Below are 22385 nucleotides of genomic sequence, written 5' to 3'. Positions count from 1 at the left end.
CTTTTGCTTGACTCTAACCTCAACTAATACTCCAAATGGACATGTGAGGCCTTGTTGGAACCTATACACACACAACATCACAACCAACCCAAAATGGCATTAATATAATCCAAAATCTCTTTCCTAATCAAGTTCCACTAATTATTCTTAACTAGCTTCCAATTGCCATTAAATGGCTAGTTATTCACACTACTCTAGTCATCTTAAGAGTGAATAAACAACCTCAATGCTAAAACACTCACAAACCCCATTGTTACCCATTGTCAACAACTAAAGAAATTTAACCCTAACTTATAGTCACCTTGATGGTCTTTGTAGTTGAATTATTTTTCAAAATTCTTCAAGCTAACAAGGGAAATCACTCTCCTCTCTACATGTCTAGCTAGTGAGAGGAAGATGAAAGTAAGACTTTTTAAGGGTTTTAAGGTGAGAGAGTGAAAGAGCACAAAAGGTTTCATGAAAAAGTGCTCAAAAGCATGAAATTGAAGCTAGAGAGAGAAAGTTATGGAAGCTTTAAGGGAGGCTCCCATGGAGATGAAGAAACGTGAGAGGGGGAAGGAAGAAGAAATGGTTGGAAGCTGCTGGAAATTGCTAGAGCTTTAGATATTTATATCTAAAGTTTATCCATTTCTCACATAAATTACCAAAATGCCCTTAACATGGTGACTTTGTCTTCCTCTCATCCTTTGTGCAACCTTTTACTCTTTTGACACAAGGGCAAGGTCTGTAAAAGTCTAGAAATACTTCAATTCACAAAAACATAAAAAATTAGACTCGAGATGAAAAATGACCATTTTGCCCTTATCGTGGAAATTATCATTATTTTTATCTTCTTCATTTATTTACCATCATAAACATCATTTATTCATTCCTTAGGCCTATGTAGACCTTAATAGCATAAAAAAACCCACTCATAAGAGCTCACCAAGAGAAATTACGAAATTACCCCTCGTCCGCATTATTGTGTCTACTTCTAGTTATGTGTCTATGGAGATCGAGATTTCACAAGTTCACTTTTGAATTGCCCTTTTTAACTCGGTAATTAACCTCAATTGGCATTCATAAACTTTATTAGCCACCGTATCATAATACGGGGTATTACATTTCCTTCCTTTACACTTGTACAAATAAAATATCAAATTCATACTTCACGAAGGTGTCACCATAATATTTAAATATACATTTACCCTCACTTACTTATTTAATAAAGGCACGCGAGCCCCACTAACATCATTTTTCTTCGAAATTGTTTCTTACTTATTCTCCCTCACTTAGATTAGTCATATAGTCCTCTTTCATGACTAATTTCAACAATAGATAAAATATTAATATTTTATTAATAAAATATTATTTCATTCTAAAATTCTCCACTTATCTCCTCGGGTCCCAAAGTGTCTCACTTTGTCCTGGTTCACTTCCAAATTGCCTTTTAACTCGCTAATTCATTCTCAATAAAATATTATTATTTTATTATTTTAATATTATTTTCTTGTTCATGAGATTTTATTTCAAAATATTCCTTCCACCCATCACCATTCTTTGGCACTTAAATTAACGTCAATTGACCCTTCGTCTTGTCGATAGGGTTTTATTGACTTCTATACGAGGGTATGGGTTGTTGCAATTTACTTATTCAGTTATGTTTTTAATGCTTTCAATTGCCTGATCAACAATTAACTAATTTGTGAATCTAATCGAGACTTGGTAGAGAGATTTTAGGTTGGACTAAGTTTTAAATAGTGTACATTCACATCACTTAGGTGATCTGATCCACGGTTTGGGTAGACATACGTCAATTTCCATACATATCCAAATTAGGACACTAGCTTAATGAATCTTATTTAATTGATTCTTATAGAAATGTAATGACCCAACTAAGTTAGGTATTTGTGTAAGCATCTCGATGGAGACTTGGACATAACTTTGGACTCTAGGTTTGTAAAACCACCCATGAATGTAAATAATAAGAGAAGCTGGTATCAGATGAAGTGTTGAATGAACCCATCATCCTAGGTTTTAGTCTATTGCCTTTCTCAAATAATTTTAATTTCTGTTAGTTAATTTAGTGTTTGCTTTAATTTAGTTTTAATTAATTTTTAAAAAATTTTAATTACTTGAATAAGATTAATTTTTCATAATTTTAGTACTTACTGAAGATTTAGGAACAAATCTATATGGGAACGAAGCTATATTTCATCACTATATTACTTGTTTGTAATAACATTCACTTATGTGAGAAATCGACAACAAGTTTTTTGTGTCGTTGCTAGGGATTTGTTTTCCTATTTATTTGCTATTATTAAAATTCAACAGATTAGTCTTAATTGAAATTTTTCTTCTTTGTTTTTCAAGTTTGTTTCGTTGTTGTATGAAAAGAGAAAAAAGCTTGAAAATTATACCGTTTGATCTAGAGATTAAGAGAACGTTCTGAAGACTTTAACATGAAAATCAACAAGGTTTTGTTCAAAAAAATGCAATGGCTGATCTGCAGGATGTGTGGCAAATTGAAGAGCGAGTAGCAGCTAAAATCGTTGCTTAAGGGATTATGTTGTTCCATTAGTGCAAGGAATTCCATCGAGCATTTGAAGGGTGACTATTCAAGCCAACAATTTCGAGATCAAGTCGACGATCATCACCATGATTCAAACCTTAGTCCAATTTGAGGTCTTGCAAATGACGATCCAAATTACCATATTTCAAACTTCTTGGAGATATGTGATACTTTTAAACGCAATGTTGTCATAGTTGATGTAATTCATTTGAGGCTCTTCCCTTTTTCATTGAGGGATAAAGCTAAAGCATAGTCGAATGCACTCCTTATTCGATCAATAACAATATGGGATGATTTTGCTCATAAGTTTCTTGCTAAGTTCTTTCCTCCAACCAAGATAGCGAAAATGAGGAATGATATCACATCATTAATGCAGCAAGATTTTGAATCGTTGTACAAGGCTTCAGAAAGATACAAAGAATTACTTTAGCATTGTCCTCATCATGGTCTTCCAAAGTAGCTTCAAGTGCATACATTCTACAATGGCTGACTAGTCATGTTCGAACCACCATAGATGCTACTACGGAAGGAGCTTTAATGGCTAAATATATTGACGAGGCATACGATTTGTTGAAAGAGATGGCTGCAAAAAACTACTAATGGCCAACAGAGCGATCAATGCATAAGAGAGTAGTTAGACTGCATGATGTAGATGCCATTTCGGTAGTATTCACACAAGTAGTAGTTTTAACTAAAACACTCGAATTTTTTGCTACTAACTCCATTCAAATGCTGGGATTCAACCTCATACTCAAATATAAAAAATAATTAATAAATTAAAATTATAACGTAGGGAAAAAATAAACTAGTATTTAATCAGAGAAACAACCGAATCCTATAGGATCAATGTTTGTGTTTTTCATGTAACTTTCAAATTAATTATGAACATTCATAAGTTTAAGAGTTACATACCTTGCTCTAGATATCGTAATAAGAGTCAATTAAATCCAAAGTCTTTGCTTCTTCACATTTAGAATTTCTTAAATCTTCAGCCACCCAAGTGTTTGGCCTCTAACAATAATCCACACAATGACCGAATAAGACATTCTCAAAGGTAGGAGTTTTACTTGTGCTAGCAAGTTTTGTTTCTAAAACAAAAAAATAAAAAATTCTTATCGAATCTTATTTTTGTCAGACAAAGAAAATTATTTTTCTTTTCTTATTTTATGAAACAACTGAGAAGTGGTTGGAGGCTTCGAGTTTTAGTTTGCTAACATAACATATTTATATAGCCAAACTAATTTGTAACCCTAAATATAACAATTGTATTTTAATTTAATTAAGTCTTTATGAACTTAATTAATTTCTCACTTTATTTTGATCTTTTTGAATTAAGTCCAACTTAATTAATTATCCTTATTTAATCCTAAACATGTCACTTAATGCGTGAAATACCCCATACTTTGATATGGTGATAGATAAAGTTGATCGAATGCAAATTGAGGTCAATTAAAATGTTTAAAAGTGATAAAAGACGAAAAGAGTAGTTTAGGATAAAATATTTCGAAAGTGAGAAAATAACAATAAAATAATAATAATTTTATCAGAGGAGAATTTGTTAGATAAAAGGTGATTCGGAAGTCAAGTGAGGCATAATAAGGTATTTTGGGTACGAAGGAGACAAGATAAAATTTTTAGAATAAAATAATATTTTATTAATGAAATAATATTAAAATATTAATATTTAGCCGGATTTCAAAATCAGTCATGAAGAAAGATCATATGGTTGATCCAAGTGGGGGAGAAGATGACAAGCCCGACTCTATAAAAATATTTGTCATGACATACATGTGATGGATAGCATGTTTGCATGCTAAGAAAGTCTCGAAAAACTTACAAAAGTCGGTATTGTACCTAGACGTACAACAAAGTTGATTTAAGCCTCGAACTAGATCAAATAGAGAATTCACGGTGAAATTAAGAATTTTAAAGTCTCAGAATGGTTTAATATGGTGATTCGGAGTTTAAGGATCAATTTGGAGTCAAACCGAAATTTTCGCTATCTAGGGGTAAAATAGTCATTTGCCACCTGGGGACAAAATGAGAATTTTAGAAAAGATTTTTTTGGCCCCATTTGACTTATTGGAGTATAATTTGACTTATTGGAGTAATATTTGAGGTTTAGAAGTGAAAAATTTTAATTTTGGTATAATTTGGAGTAAAAAGGTAAAATGGTAATTTTGCCACCCTAGGGGCAAAATTGTAATTTTCCACCATCAGGACATTTTTCCAGCACATGGTCTTCCTTTATCCTCATTTTGACCATTGACTAATTATGTGGTGGAGATAAAAAGGATTAAAATTTTAAAATTTTAAAAATGGACCAATAAGAAAATGCCATGTGTCATACCTTTATTATTTTATTGTCGTGCTAGAATGAATTTTATTGATTGGTGGATTATATATTAATTATTCACTGAAGAGGGGGTTCCGTGGACTAGCCTATTAGAGGGGTACGGTAAACTCCATTATATTCTTACCTCGAACGGAGAGGTGCATAGGGTATCTCCTAGGGTAAAGCTTAGGGTTCACTTCACGCCAAACCACCACGTGAAGGGGAACTCAGCTAACGCCAAGGAACGGCTGTATTTTTCTGAAACTAAATATATATTTTAAGTGTATACAAAAATTTTAACAGCCTTGACGGACTGGGTTGGATGCCCTGCACAAGGTATCACCGAGTATGAGTTTTGGCACGAGCCAAAGTTTTAAGAAATTCATAACCCAAGTTGGTTACTCGATTTTTATGGATTGATTTTATTTGGTTGAAATGAGTTGAAAGGTAATGAAATTACAGTATGATAACTTATTTTAATTGTCTCCATTTACTCGACTTTAGATAGTTTAGATGGTATCTGTTTACTCATTGGGATTTTATAATCTCACCACCCTCATTTCCTCACATTTCAGGCTCGGAGAATTTCATAGTTAGCTGACTTTGACAAGGACTTTCAATTGGACTCAAATCGGTAAAAGCTGTAAGTTTCCAACTTTCGATGCATTTTGGTTAGAGGTGGGCCCACGTGTCACTGTAAAAGAAATTTTATGCTTTGGTTATTTGCATTATAATATATATGAATATAATTAACCTTTACGCTATAAGAATTATGTACCGATAGTTTTATGAAAATTATTTTACAAGAAAATAGTTTATTTTGTTGAATATTTTTATTATATTCAAATGGTCAAATTTTCACTTCAAATGAACGTTTTAGATACTTAATTTGTTTTTAAATCATTAAATATATATTTTCTGCTTACCTACTAAATTTTTAGCAAGTTTTGAGATTTTAAAAAAAATAACGAAAATGCCCCTGTGAGCTAGAAAACAAAATGTTATGTTCTGATTTGGAAATGATTTGTAATCTCTTGAATTTTGATATTTGATAAGTATTGCTCATCGGGGAAGTGCGAAAGCTAATATGAGAGCCTTGCGGGGTTTTAATCGGCATTCGGGGTGAATAATGTTTGTCGAGGCCTCACGGATGTTTTCACGGGCCCGATGGGGAGTTTCGGGTCATGACAATTTGGATTGGTATCAGAGCATGGTTTAAAGATCAAAGATTTTGGTTTTAAAGCTTTGGATTTTAATGTTTTTGATTTTAAGGTTGTTTTAAGAAATCTACACTGACACTGCGTGGCCCCAACTCTAATTAAGTTAAGATAAGTTAAGTTAAGTTAAGGTAGGTTAGATTGAATAGAATGTATGCATCTACATATAAAAATCTACCTACTTTTGAGATGCATAAATAATTAAACAATTACTATTTGGTTGCATATAGGTTTTGAGGTGCATTGGTGACATACACACCATGTCTAGAAGAGGTGGTAGTTTCGATACCTCTCATAGTGATAGCGATGGATCTCTAAATTCTACGGCTAGAAGCAAATGGCACCCTGATACAGGTGATTCAGAAAGTGGTCCATCCTAAATTCCTAATAATAGAATTCCTCTAAACTTAGCAGAATGGGTTCATAATAAGGAAAGCTTTGATAGTAGCCAGAATTTTGAAAGTGAGAGTAGCTCCAATATTCTGAAAACTGAAATAGATTTCCTTTTGAAACAATCCGAAGAGTACCATAGAGAACATACGAGGAAGGCAATTGCAAGGGGAGATATTCGTCTTAGGAAGGGGGTGAACGTTGTACACCATTTTCCTCTTGGATGTGGAAGAAATGTTGCACCGGTGAGTGCCGAGGAAATTAGGAGAAGACAACAAGCCTGGATTGAAAAGCAAAGAAAAAAATCTTAAGAGGAGGAAAACCCGGAAGAGGATCTTTTGGAGGACTCGGAGTAGAACCTTTCGATAAGATCAGATTAAGATAATGATCCCAAGGACATGTAATATTTTCGTAGGATTTTACATTACCTTAACTCTAAGTAGATGTTGTGTAAAAGAGATAATAATGATCTGCACAAAGAAGTAAAAATAGTTTGGCTTTTAAAAGTATATGACTAGAATGTATTATAAAATGGCTATTTAAGTAACTGAAGGTATATGGGAATCTTTAGTATGATAGGGACAAATTGGTAATATAATTATTGAGGAAGGTTATAGAAGGAAGCAATAAGGTTATAAATGACATTCGGAATGGATAATGTGATTACGTTAATGATTGTAATTTAAGCATGAAGGGGAGTATTCAGTGATGTTATGACACTATAAGGTAATAGTTGGGCACAAATATAACCCAATGAAGTTAAATTATGGAATATGGGGAATATAAAATTTTGATTTAGTAAGGATTGCGAGAATAAAGTGAGGAAGAAGTTGGGCTGTTTTCGTAGTTAATTTTACCAAAAGTCAATAAAATTATTGGAGTATAAGACAAAGAAGATAATTGGATAGGGATGACAATAAATTTGAGGAAAGTTGTAGATAATAAGCAACTTATGCGTGGAGTGGTGTATGTATCATGAATTTATTACACTGTATGGAATGGATGTTTTGAGGTGGAATTTTATGAATGTTGATAAAAGTCAAAAGATGACATGAGATGAAAGTATTAATCTGGCTTAGTGTGTATGACAAGAAAATAGAAGGTACCTATACTTATGGAACTCATGATATATATCTAGAAGGGAAACCATTGGTTGAGAATGATTGATGTGGTGACTTTGAATGCAGACAAATAACTTTGATGAGAAAATTTCCAATAGCTACAGTACTTTAGCATTGACTGTTCAACGCTGTAATGCTTCGAATACCTCACGCTTATGATGCATGAGTAAGATGGGAGTGACATGATAATGAGCTTACAAATTGAATTTTGGTTATTGGTCATTGTGTTTTGTTATCTGGGAGTGTTGAATATTCTGGAGAATGTTTACCCAAATGAATTGAAAAACTTCTTTATTGCCTTGTATATAGGCATATAATTAAAAGAAAAAAATTGAAAGATTCTTGAAATGACTATATTGAGATGAGATACCAAATAATGAAAGTGTGAAGGAAGAATTATGAGACTGGTATAGGAAATCAGTTTATATAGAATATCATTACAAGAATTTGTAATATCTGTTTTGATACAGTAAAATGACAAGAGTTAGGAACAACATAAGGCTAATTGTGTGACACCCTAAAAACCTATGAAGATGAGTTAGGGATTGAATGGATGAGTGCGTATTTATATACCTTTTAAGATTAAGTGTTTTAGGAATACATAAACATATTTGAGAAGAGATTCTAATCATACACAACAAGTATGAAACGTAAAATTTTTAAAACTTGCTGAGAAGCCTAACGGCTAAATCACAAGTTAAGGGATCACATGCTGTGAGACATAAATTTAAGATAGATATTCCCAAGGAAATACTCCAGAGAAGTTTTACTCTGGATCTCGTTAAAGCAAGCACTAAGTTATGTGATTATAAAAAGGAAGCTATAAACTGATAGTGATATTAGTATTAATATTGAAAAATACTTAAGGAGAATCTAGTTTTTAAGTTTTACAATTTCAAGTACAATTTATAAATTGGTTAAGGAAGAATGATGTTATGTTCATATGAAGGAGTGGAACAAAGGATGATAGAAGTTGACCTTGAAAATGAAGTCAGATAATGAAATTTTCCTAATATATATTATGGAAATTAGAATTCGAAAATGCTTGAGGTATACATGATTCAAATGGGTTTGAGTCTTAAGTGACAAATCAATATCGTAATACAAGAAAGATACAAGGTAATGTAGAGGTATGAAGGATAATCAAAGAAAAAGGATGACTTTTAGGAATTATGGTATTGCATGAGATGCAATGATCAAGTTAAGATAAATCTTTGAGGCATGAATAGGATTATAAAGCATACACGCATAATAGATTATAATTCAATGGAGATGACATTGTGATGCAATGATATATAGTATAAGGAAACTCAAACATATGGTTGGAAAAGATATGAATGATATGAAGTTATACGCAAGTATAATAAGAAGGTTGACATGCACTATAAGAATTATTATATTGAAACTAGGATTAGGATACAGATGAATAAAGGGGGAATGTAGTCCAAGGCATGTGAACACATGGATTCCTATATATAAATAGAGATGTTGACATTTGAAAATGCATGTATATATATATATTGAAATTGATAATTTTACTAACTAAAGTGAAGAATGGTTCTCGATAATTGGGAGATTTTGAAATAGTGTCTAGAGAGGTTAGTAAGCTAAAGTGTTAACGGACATGTAATGAACGATTAAAGTTATGAATGACTTTGAAAGTAAACCTTGAATTGTTTAAGTTCTTAATGGAACTCTATCAAAGGAAGGGTATGGACTAGTATAAGATGGATGAATCAAGGTTGAGAAATTTGGTATGGAGCAAATTAATAAAATGATGAATAGGTATACATAAGTAAGTATGATATGTGATCAAAATCGGTATAATTGAGATGAAGTTATGGTTCAAATTTAATAATGGTGATAAAGGCATGCTTAGTGTCTCGATATAAGATATCATGGTTGTGAAAAGTATTACTGATCCGGTTCCAAAGGATGATAATTGCCATAAATAAAGCATTTAATTGAACTGAAGGTGAATGAGGTAAATAAATTGAATGTCCCCATAGAAGGAACAAGGAGTAGGATCATAGAAGGAGATTAATAACGCAACATCGACGGGAATTCGAGGACGAATTCTATTTAAGTGGGGGAGATTGAAATACCCCATACTTTGATATGGTGATAAATAAAGTTGATCGAATGCAAATTGAGGTCAATTAAAATGTTTAAAAGTGATAAAAGACGAAAGGAGTAGTTTAGGATAAAATATTTCGAAAGTGAGAAAATAACAATAAAGTAATAATAATTTTATCGGAGGAGAATTTGTGAGATAAAAGGCGATTCGGAAGTCAAGCGAGGCATAATAAGGTATTTTTGGTACCAAAGAGACAAGATAAAATTTTTAGAATAAAATAATATTTTATTAATAAAAGAATATTAAAATATTAATATTTAGCCGGATATCGAAATTAGTCATGAAGAAGGATCATATGGTTGATCTAAGTGGGGGAGAAGATGACAAGCCCGACTCTATAAAAATATTTGTCATGACATACATGTGATGGATAGCATGTTTGCATGCTAAGAGAGTCTCGAAAAACTTACAAAAGTCGGTATTGTACCTAGACGTACAACGAAGTTGATTTAAGCCTCGAACTAGATCAAATAGAGAATTCATAACAAAATTAAGAATTGTGAAGTCCCAGAATGGTTTAATATGGTGATTCGGAGTTTGAGGATCAATTTGGAGTCAAACCGGAATTTTCGCTATCTAGGGGCAAAATGATCATTTGCCACTTGGGGACAAAATGGGAATTTTAGAAAAGATTTTTTTGGCCCCATTTGACTTGTTGGAGTATAATTTGACTTATTGGAGTAAGATTTGAGGTTTAGAAGTGAAAAATTTAAATTTCGGTATAATTTAGAGTAAAAGGGTAAAATGGTAATTTTGCCACCCCAGTGGCAAAATTTTAATTTTCCAGCACATGGTCTTCCTTTATCCTCATTTTGACCATTGACTAATTGTGTGGTGGAGACAAAAAGGATTAAAATTTTAAAATTTTAAAAATGGACCAATAAGAAAATGCCATGTGTCATACCTTTATTATTTTATTGTTTCTTTATAAAAAGGCATAAAATCAGCCCATTTTCTTCATATGGCCGGCCAAGCAAGGAAGAGAGAGAAAGAGAGGAAGAACAAAGGGAAAAACAAGAAAACCTAGGTGAAAATTCAAAAAAAAAGTGAAGAAATGAAGGAAACAAGCTAGGTAAGTTAGAATTTCTTTAGTTCTCCTTAATACCTAGCTTACCCATACTTTTGTTCTTGATTTTCGTGGTTAAATATTGAGTTATTATGATGAATTCAATTCTGAAAAATGGGTTAGGAGAGAGAAAATTGTTAGATTAATTTGATTTTAAGTTATGTTAGTGTTTTAAGTTAGTTTAGCATATTTAGAAACAAAACAACAAGAAAAGAATTTATTTTCTCCCACAACCATTAATGGCCGAATTTATCATGTTTTGAGTGAGGATGAATTTGATTTTCATTCTAGGAGAATTAGTTAAGAAATGATGAATTATGAGCCTAGAAAAATAATGGGAATTTTCAAAGCAAAAATACGAATTTTTACCCACTAAGGGTATTTTCGTAATTTGCTATAGAGACTGATAAATTGAATCTCATTCACAGTCACTAAGGTAATTTAAGTATAATTAGATTGTATAAAGTGAAAAGAATTGATTTGGAGTTAAACTGGAGATAATAGGTCGAATTAGGTCAGCACCGCATTTAAACGGTAGTCGGATAAGTTGTATATCATATCATGCATATATACCAAGCCTAAATTGATTTTATAATGGTCAAGCATTGATGTGATGAATTATGCATTGTACATTGTGGATAGGTGGTGAGCAAAATACACTGGTAAAAGTACAAAAATTGTGCTTGAAGATTGGGATTAGGAGTACATCGACTCCTAGAACAGTGAGTGAACTTATTATCGTCTTAATTATCTAAAGTAGTTTTATACAATTGTGTGATTTTATGGAGAATGAGTTTAAATGGTAAATTGCTATGTTTTAAGAGAAATTGCGATTTCATAAATTTTCTGGGAAAATCGAATACTGGTTTTGAAAATAGAGTAATTGGAGACTGTCTGCTTGTGTTGCAAATTTATGGTTTTGAATTGAATGGCTTATGACAATAAATGAGCATGAATGGCTAAACTAATTTTGGTGTTAGAATTATTTATACTGTATATTCAGCCTTGAGAGGCTAGGTTGCGATAAATTACCATGTCATGCTAGAATGAATTTTATTGATTGGTGGATTATATATTAATTATTCATTGCAGAGGGGGTTCCGTGGACCAACCTATTAGAGGGGCACGGTAAACTCCATTATATTCTTACCTCGAACGGAGAGGTGTGTAGGGTATCTGCTGGGGTAAAGCTTAGGGTTCACTTCATGCCAAACCACCACGTGAAGGGGAACTCAGCTAACGCCAAGGAACGGCTGTATTTTTCTCAAACTAAAAATATATTTTAAGTGTATACAAAAATTTTAACAGCCTTGGCGGACTCGGTTGGATGCCCTGCGCAAGGTATCACCGAGTATGAGTTTTGGCACGAGCCAAAGTTTTAAGAAATTCATAAGCCAAGTTGATTACTCGATTTTTATGGATTGATTTTATTTTGTTGAAATGAGTTGAAAGGTAATGAAATTACAGTATGATAACTTATTTTAATTGTCTCCATTTACTCAACTTTAGATGGTTTAGATGGTATTTGTTTACTCACTGAGATTTTATAATCTCACCACCCTCATTTCCTCACATTTCAGGCTTGGGGAATTCCATAGTTAGCTGACTTTGATAAGGACTTTCAATTAGACTCAAATCGGTAAAAGTTGTAGGTTTATAGCTTTCGATGCATTTTGGTTAGAGGTGGGCCCACGTGTCACTGTAAAAGAAATTTTATGCTTTGGTTATTTGCTTTATAGTAAATATGAATATAATTAACTTTTACGCTGTAAGAATTATGTACCGATAGTTTTATGAAAATTATTTTACAAGAAAATAGTTTATTTTATTGAATATTTTTATTATATTCAAATGGTCAAATTTTCACTTCAAATGAACATTTTAGATACTTAATTTTTTTTAAATCATTAAATATATATTTTCTGCTTACCTACTACATTTTTAGCAAGTTTTGAGATTTAAAAAAAAAATTAAAAGAAAATGACAAAAATGCCCCTGTGAGCTAGAAAACAAAACGTTATGTTCTGATTTGGAAAGGATTTGTAATCCCTTGAATTTTGATATTTGATAACTATTGCTCACCGGGGAAGTGCGAAAGCTGATATGAGAGCCTTGCGGGATTTCGATCGGCATTCGGGGTGAAGAATGTCTGTCGAGGCCTCGCGGCAGTTGTCACGGGCCCGATGGGGAGTTCCGGATCATGACAATGCGTGTAATATCCCGCACCCTCGTTGGACACAAATAAGGCCTTATTGATAAAATGAATGATCGTTTGATGTAATTTGCGTGCTAAAGAGCGACAAAGGATGAAAGGAGCGTTCAAGAATAACATGCTTCGCACGTGTAGAAATAATAATTAAATAATAATATTTTCGTTGAAGAGGAATTAGTATGCTAAAGGATGATTTGGAAGTAAACCGAGATGAAATGATGTGTTTCGGGACCAAAGAAGGGAAGTGAAAAATTTTGAAATAAAATAATATTAAAATATTAATATTTTAAATGTTATCGAAATTAGTCATGAAAAATGGAATATGACTAATTTAAGTGGGGGAGATGAACTAAAGAAGAATTTTGAAGGAAAACGACGATAATTGCGTCAGCGTGATTTTATTAAATCGAGCTAATGCGGGTAAGTAAATATTTAAATATTATAGTGACATCGCGTTGAAGTACAATTTTGATATTTTGATTGTACACGTGTTAAGGAAAGAGATAGATGAAAATTATAATTTTTAAACACATCGGAAAGATCGAATTTTAAAATGTGAAAGTTGGAGGGTTATGTGGTAAATAAAATAAAATCAAGGATTAAGTGCAAATGTGTTAATTGAAGTTAATAAATATATATATATATATATATATAATAATATAAATATAGGTGAACAAAAGGGCAACCGCCCATGTGATCAATATGTAACTTAAAATTATATATATATATATATATATATATATATATATATATAATAACAATAACAATAAGAGAAGAGAATGGTGGTGGCTGGCCAAGTAATGAAAAAGGGAAAGGTAAGGAAAAGTCAAAGAAAGGCATGGGTTCATGGGAGAGAAGGATAGGATACAATAATAAAGAATAAAGAAAGTAAAGAAAGGAAAAGAAAGGTGGGGGCCGGCCATGTGAGGAAAGAAAAAGGAAGAAAGACACAAAAGAAAAAAACAAAGAAAACAAAAGAGAATAATGTAGAAATGATGGTGGGGCCGGCCATGTGAGATGAAAGAAGAGATAAAAAAGAAAAGTGAGAAGTCGGTTGTGAGGGAGAGCAAAAGAAAAGCAAAGGAAAAAGGAAAGAAAAAACCGTGGGAGAGGAAGAAAGAAATGAAGAGGAAAAGGGAGAGAAAGAACCGTGGGAGAGGAAGAGAAAAGAAAACGATTTTGCGGCACTTTGAGGGAGGAAAAGAGAGCTTTTTGCTATAATTTTTGGAGGAAGAAAAAGCTGAAAATTTTGAGGTAAGAAAGCTGATTTTTTTTAGGTTAATTGCTGGAATTTTTGAGGTTTTTATGGCTGATTTTGGATGCTGAAAATTTGAGCTGTTTGTTGCTAATTTGTGCAAAAAAATTGTAGTTGTTTGTTGCCAATTTCTGCAGCAAAATTGGAGCTGTTTTCTGATAGTTTGTGCAGGAAAATTGGATAGCATTGAGCTGCCAATTTGAGGGAGAAAAAGCAACTTGGTGCTACCAAATTTTTGAGGAAAAGAGAGTTGAAAGTGCTGCCACCGGAGAAGGAAGAAAACGAGCCAAGAAGAAGAAACGTGGAAGAGAGAAAAAGAAAGAAAAAGAAAAAGAAAATAGATAAAAAAATAAATGGGCATGGCCCAATAGAAAATAAGTGGGCATGGCCCAATAGGAAATAAAGATAAATGGGCTTAGCCCAAATAGGAAAAATGGAAAAGTCCATGGAAAGGGCCCAAAGGTTATAAAGAAATGAAAAAGGCGCAATGGTAAGTTAATGTTATATTTTAAGATTTATGTGTATAATATTGTGCATGTTTTTAATGAAAAATATGCAAGTTGCTTAAGGAATTTTTAATTAAGTTGCTACCCATGCAAATGTGTGATTAAGTATTCTGAGTTTAAATTGTTGCTAGGAAAGTTTGTCGTGGAGGCGTGCTGAACGAAGTATGTGACCGATAAATAGGAATAATTATATACCCGTACGAATCAATAGTGAAGTAATATCCCACTATTATGAGGTGAGTAGAGGGTGTCAATTTTTAAAATTTCGTATATATATACATGTACTATATTTTACGTACAGTGCAAAATTTATGAAAAACATGTGTTGATAGAATTGTAAGGAATTGTGGGTGTAAATTATTTTTAGAAATCATTTGAAATATATATATATATATATATATATATATATATATATTAGATGTAAAGTGTTTTAAACCAGGAAACAAGCTTTTCGAAAAGATTTATATAAAAGGAAATTGTGCCTTATTGTTTGTGTGGTGTGCATTCATGAAATTTATTACATATTCACCATGCTATTTTGATACAAAATATCATGCAAATATTTACAATGAACATTTTACGAAAAGAGAGTTTTAACGTGATGTGGGGACCGATATTTTGAGAAAGATTTAAAATATCCCCTCGAAGATCAAATTTGAATTCTTTTAAAAGGTGATTTCATTTTAACCAAGAAATTCAAGAGTAATTGGAGACTGCTACTTGTTGCATTATAAATTGTATTTTGAATCGAATGGCTTATGATAATGTGGGCATGATTGGCTAGATTGGTAAATGTGTTGAAAATATATGAACTGTGTATTTACCCTTGAGAGGCTGGATTGTGATATAATTGTCATGTCATGCGGTTGAGATTTTATTGAATTTGTGGGTTTAGCTTACTGCAGTGGGCGGGTTTCCATGGACCAACCTATTAGAGGCATGGTAAACCCCGTTATATCTTACCTCAGTATGAGAGGCGCGGGTGGATAACTCCTGAGGTTAATACTTTAGAGTTCACTTCATGCAAAACCACCACGTGAAGGTGAACTCAGCCAACGCCAAGGAATGGCTATGTTTTCAAAATAAAAATATGATTTATGCGAACATTACTTTTTAACAGTCTTGGCAGATTCGGTTGGGATAGCCCCAGGCCAAGGTATCCCTGACAACTGAGTATGAGAATGATTTTGTCATAAGCCTTGTTGTTTATTTTTGACAAAAATGTAATGGTTTTATATGAGTTGTAATAAGTTTTAATATTATGAATTATATTTCTCTGCATGGTGAAAATGGAATTAAATAGTTTTTCGCAGCTCCCCTATTTGTTTATTTGTGAAATGAATCTTTAATTCCTCGCATATGGGGTAAGTTATGATTTGGGCATGATTTTAAATATTATTTGGTTTCGCGGGAGCTTGTTAAATTTTATTGATTTGATTAGAAAATGATGATTAATATATTTTTATACGAAATATTTTATTACCTCGATTATTTATACCTTATAAGAAATTCTCAATTTCTATATAAGGCGCAAACCCTCGTTTGAAACGAACTGCTTTTATAATCTTGCATTTTTATATTCAACTGATCTGTCGTTTGCTTGTTTCCCATCTGCGCCCTACTCACTGAGTCGATGATTATCACTGAGTCTATGAGACTCACACCCCTTTTTATCCCCTTTTGCAGATAAAGATCAGCCTATCGTGTAGTTAGTGACGGGTTCGGTCCATCGTGAATAGGTAAAGGCATCTCCTAGCATTTTATTCCGAGTCGCTCCGCTATTAGAGGTCAAGTCATAGCATTTTATTTATTAAGTTGTAAACGAATTCTAAATTTTTATATAAGTATTAATTTGGAGATTATAGATTTTAATGCATATACTTACGAATAAAAGGAAAAAGTTTGTATTGATTTTTATATCTATGGTTCAATTTAGTATATGAAAGTATCGATATTATATGGTGATTGAATGTAGTGGATTAATGAGCAAATTCTAGACAGGCTTGTTCGAGACTTAGCGGGTCTTTTTCGAAAGTCTTGGACGTCGACAGCGATTGGGGAGAGGTTGTTGCAATGCGTGTGACCCATTAGGATTCTAACTTGTTGGCAAATAAATATAAATCCTAATCAAATATCAATTTGATAATTAATTTATATTTATAGATCATCAGCGGCATCTAGCTATACATCATGACCACCCAAATGTTAGAAGTCAATTAAAGAATTTGACAAAGCCCTTTAGTGATAAGCCTCTCAGTGCAATACGATTTTTTCATCAAATATCCCAGATATGTCATAAAGCATGGCTCGTGTCTACTTATGACATTCCATATTAGTTCTCATAATTCATGGCTAACCTTATGAATTTAGGAAACTAACTTTCCTCAAATTCATCATGCTTTGGCCAAAGACTTTTGTGAGACCCTGTCAAGCTCGATTAAAAGACGGTATTGTACCGAGTGGTACAGCTAAGTTAAATCGAGCCTTGAACTAGTTCAAATAGAAATTCTAAGAGAAATTTGAAAATTTTAAAACCCACAAAATGGCTTAAAATAGTGATTTGGAGTTCAAGGTCCAGTTTGGAGTCCATCAGAAAATTGACCAATTAGGGACAAAACGGTCATTTTACCATTTGATGATAAAATGGAGATTTTTAGCCAAGATTTGATCACATTTGACCAAGAATAATTATATGAAATATAATTATGATTATTGGAGTATAAAATGATGTTTAGTAGTGAAAAAAAAATTGTCATTCTTAGTATTTATGGAGCACAAGGGCAAAATGGTAATTTTGCCACTAGAGGACTAAACGAAAATTTTTTTATAAAACAATTTTTGCCCATTTGGTTAATATTGATCAATATTAGTGTTATTTTAGGTTGAAAAGTAGAAATAATGAGATTTCGGTACATTTCGGAGTATAAGGGCAAAATCGTAATTTTTTCGTCTCTGGGACAAATCGGCAAATTTTTCACCCCAGCACTTCTCAAGACCAAGGGATTTTAATTGTGGTAGGATTGGATAAATACCAGAATATTTGTCGTGGAAAATTAAGAAGAAAAAGTCAAAAAGTTAAAAATTGGGCCAATAAGCATGTGACACATGGCATGCTTGATTATTTTATTATTTTCTATAGAAATCAGCCCATTAAATCCCCAATTCCCTCACCATATTCGGCCTAGGCATCCAGCAACAAGAAAAAAGGAAGAACAACAGGAAAAACAAGAAAACCTAGGTGGAAATTCAAAGAAAAAGTGAAGAAATCAAGGAAACAAGCTAGGTAAGTAAAAATTTCTTTAATTCTCCTTGATACCTAGCTTACCCATGCTTTTGTTCTTGATTTCCATGGTTGAATATTGAGTTATCATGATGAATTCAATTCTGAAAAATGGGTATGGAAGAGGAATTGTTGTTGAAATAATTTCATTTTAGACTATGTTAGTGTTTAGGGATAGTTAAGCATGGTTATGAACAAAAACACAAAAGAAATATTCAATTTCTCTAGGGTTCCTTGTTGGTCGAACCATGAGGGCTGAATATCAATGGGAGATTGTTTTTATTTCAAGGAAAATGGCTTGGAAAATGATGAATTAAGGTGAAACGGTTATGTAGAAAAAATTCAATGCTAGTGCACCAAATGACTAAATTTTTCTATAAAGAACTGTGAGGGTTCTAATGTTGAATTTGGCTTTATTTAAATGTATGTGGTAAATTAAGGTATTAGAGGAGAAATGAATTAATTTGGAGGTGATTTGGACACAATCACCGATTAATCGGGTGATCGGTCGAATTTAATCGATACCGTGATTAAACGGTAATCGGACGTATATTTGCAATTACATATCAAGCATTAGTAATTTAAATTAATTTATATCAATTTAGGGACAATATAGTAAATTCCTCACTTTGTTATTTGTCAAGGTGGTGAGACGTCTGGAAAAGGCAAAGGAATTGCGCCTGAGGACTATTAGTCTGAGTTCACCCGAAATCTGAATTTTCGACACCTGTGAGTGGACTGCCTATCAAAATTATTTTGGGAATATGACTGTTTTGAACAAAGTGTTTGAATGATTTTATGAAATTTTTTTTCATGAAAATGAATGCCTTGGGAACAAGCGTATGAGAAAAAGTTTATGTTATGAAATGTGGTTATTATGGATTTCTATGTGGTTGCATTATGTTGATATACATATATGCTAGAATATAATGTTGTGTAATTATGTTGACTCGACTATGTGCGAGTAGGGAGTGCGCATAAGCTGAGGATGACCCGGTTATGTGCGAGTAGGGAGTGCGCATAACCCGGTGATGACAGCCATGTGCGAGTAGGGAGTGTGCATGAGTTGGTGATGATGATGATGAGCTGGTGATGATGATAATGGGTTGGTGAGATGATGATGATGGGTATATACATATATATATATATATTTATATATATATATACATATGTAAATATGTGTGATATAGCAAATTGATGGACAATGATTTATGGTTGTAATGTACATGAAAGTTGACACATTGTACTTTGAGAATTTTCATGAATTTTAGGTTGATTTTATTAGTTTAGCAGGATGGTTTTTTGTTGAGTGAGGAAAAATGGTTCTCTTGTTGCTCTGTTTTCACTGCAGCGAAATTCATGCTCGCTGTAGCAAAAAACTCTGGGGTTTGGAAGGGTTTTAAATAGGAATGAACTAAATTGCATTTTTTTGAAACAACTGCATCATGATTTTAAATTTTCCCTAATTGTTGCTTGTTCCCTTCCTTGTTCACTCACTGAGTTTATATTCACCATTTTCAAATTCATGTTTTCAGATCATGAGGTAGCCGATAATTAGGGAGGTGTCTTTGTAGACTTGTGTCCATCTTTTGGTAGGTGTCTCGGCATTCGGTAGCTGTATATTCATCCGAGTCACTCCGTTGGAAGTCGAGTATTATTTTGTTATGTATAGCTGAACTTAATGTAAATTTTAAAAGAGTAAAGCCAGTATGAGTTGGCAATGTATATCACTATTTTGATTCAAAGTCATGAAATAGGACTTAGTGATAATAAATAGAATCATAAGTAAGATAAATAATAGGCTTGCTTGGGTTTAGTGGATTACGTCCATTGGACCCATGCGCCGGTCATGACCCGAAATTTGGGTCTTGACAATGTTGGTATCAGAGCCCTAGGTTTGTCTAGGTCCTAGAACTTCCTTTTTGTTAGTCCAGCGGAAAGTCAGGTCTTTATGTGGGAACTTAAGTTGTAAAGTGTGAACCACGGCATAGTTTACAATTAAATGACCGCATAGATTCCCTATCTTAGAAACCACATTTTGCCTTAAGTATGATTATAATATGTGTTTAATAACAGGTGTTTGCTCTTGTCTAGGTAAGAATGCCGCCTAAGACACGAGCCGCCTCAAGACGGGCAAGGGAGCAAGATGCTCCCATTGAGATGGCAGATAGACCACGGGCATCCACCCGGAGAGGCCGAGGTAGACGTGGTAGGGTCACTAGGCCGGTGAGGTCGGATACGCTTATGAGTTGGCAAGAAGAGGGACAGTCCTTAGGTGATGTAGATAGACACCCAACTAGTGGTATTACCATTGAGGATTTGACGGCAGGCCTACAGGGAGTTAACCGGGTTGTAGAGATGATGGCGACCTACATGGAAGATATACAAAAGGTAGTAGAGGGGAGACCTACAGTACAAGAATCCCCTAGCTCCCAAGGACAGGCCGATCGCCAACATCATGAGGTCGAGAGGGGACATCTAGATATTTCTCTTCCTGACTTCCTCAAGCTTAAGCCTCCAACATTTTCAGGGTCTGATGCATCGGAGAAACCCCAGGTTTTCTTGGATAAGATGGAGAAAATTTGTAAAACCTTGGGATGTTCTAGTGTTCGGTCAGTTGAGCTAGCCGCCTTCCAATTAGAGGATGTGGCGCAGGAATGGTATAGCTCTTTATGTAGAGGCAGACCGACTGATGTAACACTGTTGGCCTGGAGTGAGTTCAGTGCAGCCTTCTTAGATCGATTCTTACCACTCAGTGTGCATAATGCCAGAGCCATAGAGTTTAAGACTTTGGTACAGACTTCAAGCATAACGGTGTCTGAGTATGACATCAAGTTCACGCAGCTAGCTCGTTATGCGCCCTATCTCGTTTCTACTAAGGAGATAAAGATTCAGAGGTTTGTGGATGGGTTAGTGGAGCCATTATTTAGGGTTGTGGCATCCCGAGATTTCACTACCTATTCTGCAGCAGTGGATCATGCTCAACGCATCAAGATGAGGACCAGTGAGAGTAGGGCTGCGAGAGATAGAGCAAAAAGAGGCAAGACAGAGGGTTATCAGGGCCGTAGAGATTTTGGCAGTGGTGGTTCCTCTTCTAGCCATCAGGGTCCACAGAGGGACTTACGGTTACCTCAACAGGGGAGTGACGCGCCTGGTGCTAATATTAGGGTGGGATAAAGAACCTTCAGTTCTAGGAGGCAGCAAGATTCTAGACAGAGTAGTCAAGTCACTCGCTCTTGTGATACTTGTGGGAGACGACATAGTGGACGATGCTTCCTTACTACAAGAACTTGTTACGGGTGCGGTCAACCTGGGCATATTAGGAGGGATTGTTCGATGGCACATCAATCACCAGATTCTGTTTATGGTTCCACCCAACCAGCTTCATCTGCTCCGTCAGTTGCTGTCTCATCTAGCCGAGAGGTTAGTGGATCGAGAGGTAGAGGTGTTAGTACTTTCTCTCAGGGCAGACCATTTGGGTTCGGTCATCAAAGTTCTGTTGGTAGAGGCCAAGCGAGGGTGTTTGCTTTAACACAGCAGGAGGCTCAGACTTCTAATGCTGTGGTCTCAGGTATTCTCTCCGTTTGTAATATGAATGCTCGGGTACTATTTGATCCTGGTGCTACCCATTCTTTTATCTCTCCATGTTTTGCATCTCGGTTGGGCAGAGATCGTGTTAGGAGAGAGGAACAATTAGTGGTGTCTACTCCTTTAAAGGAGATATTTGTGGCCGAGTGGGAATATGAGTCTTGTGTAGTGCGAGTCAAGGACAAAGACACTTTGGTGAATCTAGTGGTGCTAGACACCTTAGACTTTGATGTAATCTTGGGGATGGATTGGTTATCACCCTGCCATGCTAGTGTGGACTGCTATCATAAATTGGTTAGATTTGATTTCCCTGGTGAACCATTATTTAGTATTCAGGGGGATAGGAGTAATGCTCCAACCAATTTGATATCGGTCATATCTGTCAGAAGATTATTACGACAAGGTTGTATAGGTTACTTGGCTGTTGTAAAGGATACTCAGGCGAAGATTGGAGATGTAACTCAAGTGTCGGTGGTGAAGGAGTTCGTGGATGTATTTCCTGAGGAGCTACCAGGTTTGCCTCTTGAACGGGAGATTGAGTTTTGCATAGATTTGATTCCCGACACTAGACCTATATCCATACCCCATATAGAATGGCACCTGCAGAGCTTAAAGAGCATAAGGATCAGTTGGAGGATTTGTTGGATAAAGGTTTCATCCGACCTAGTGTATCCCTATGGGGAGCACCGGTGTTATTTGTGAAGAAGAAAGATGGGTCACTTAGGCT

The 22385-nt window shown here is 34.2% G+C and overlaps 1 non-coding gene across 1 annotated transcript; it reads right to left on the bottom strand.

Annotated features, from left to right (window-relative positions):
* Nucleotides 1-2894: 2894 nt before the first annotated feature.
* Nucleotides 2895-3001, bottom strand: LOC148764132 (small nucleolar RNA R71). The gene has a single exon (XR_016024885.1). It is a non-coding gene; the product is annotated as a small nucleolar RNA R71 (small nucleolar RNA).
* Between the last annotated feature and the right edge of the window lie 19384 nt (nucleotides 3002-22385).

The sequence above is a fragment of the Theobroma cacao genome, chromosome 2 (genome assembly GCF_053813885.1).
Source record: "Theobroma cacao isolate CCN51 chromosome 2, ASM5381388v1, whole genome shotgun sequence".
NCBI classification, from domain to species: domain Eukaryota; kingdom Viridiplantae; phylum Streptophyta; class Magnoliopsida; order Malvales; family Malvaceae; genus Theobroma; species Theobroma cacao.
This window is presented reverse-complemented; position numbering and strand designations above follow the sequence as displayed.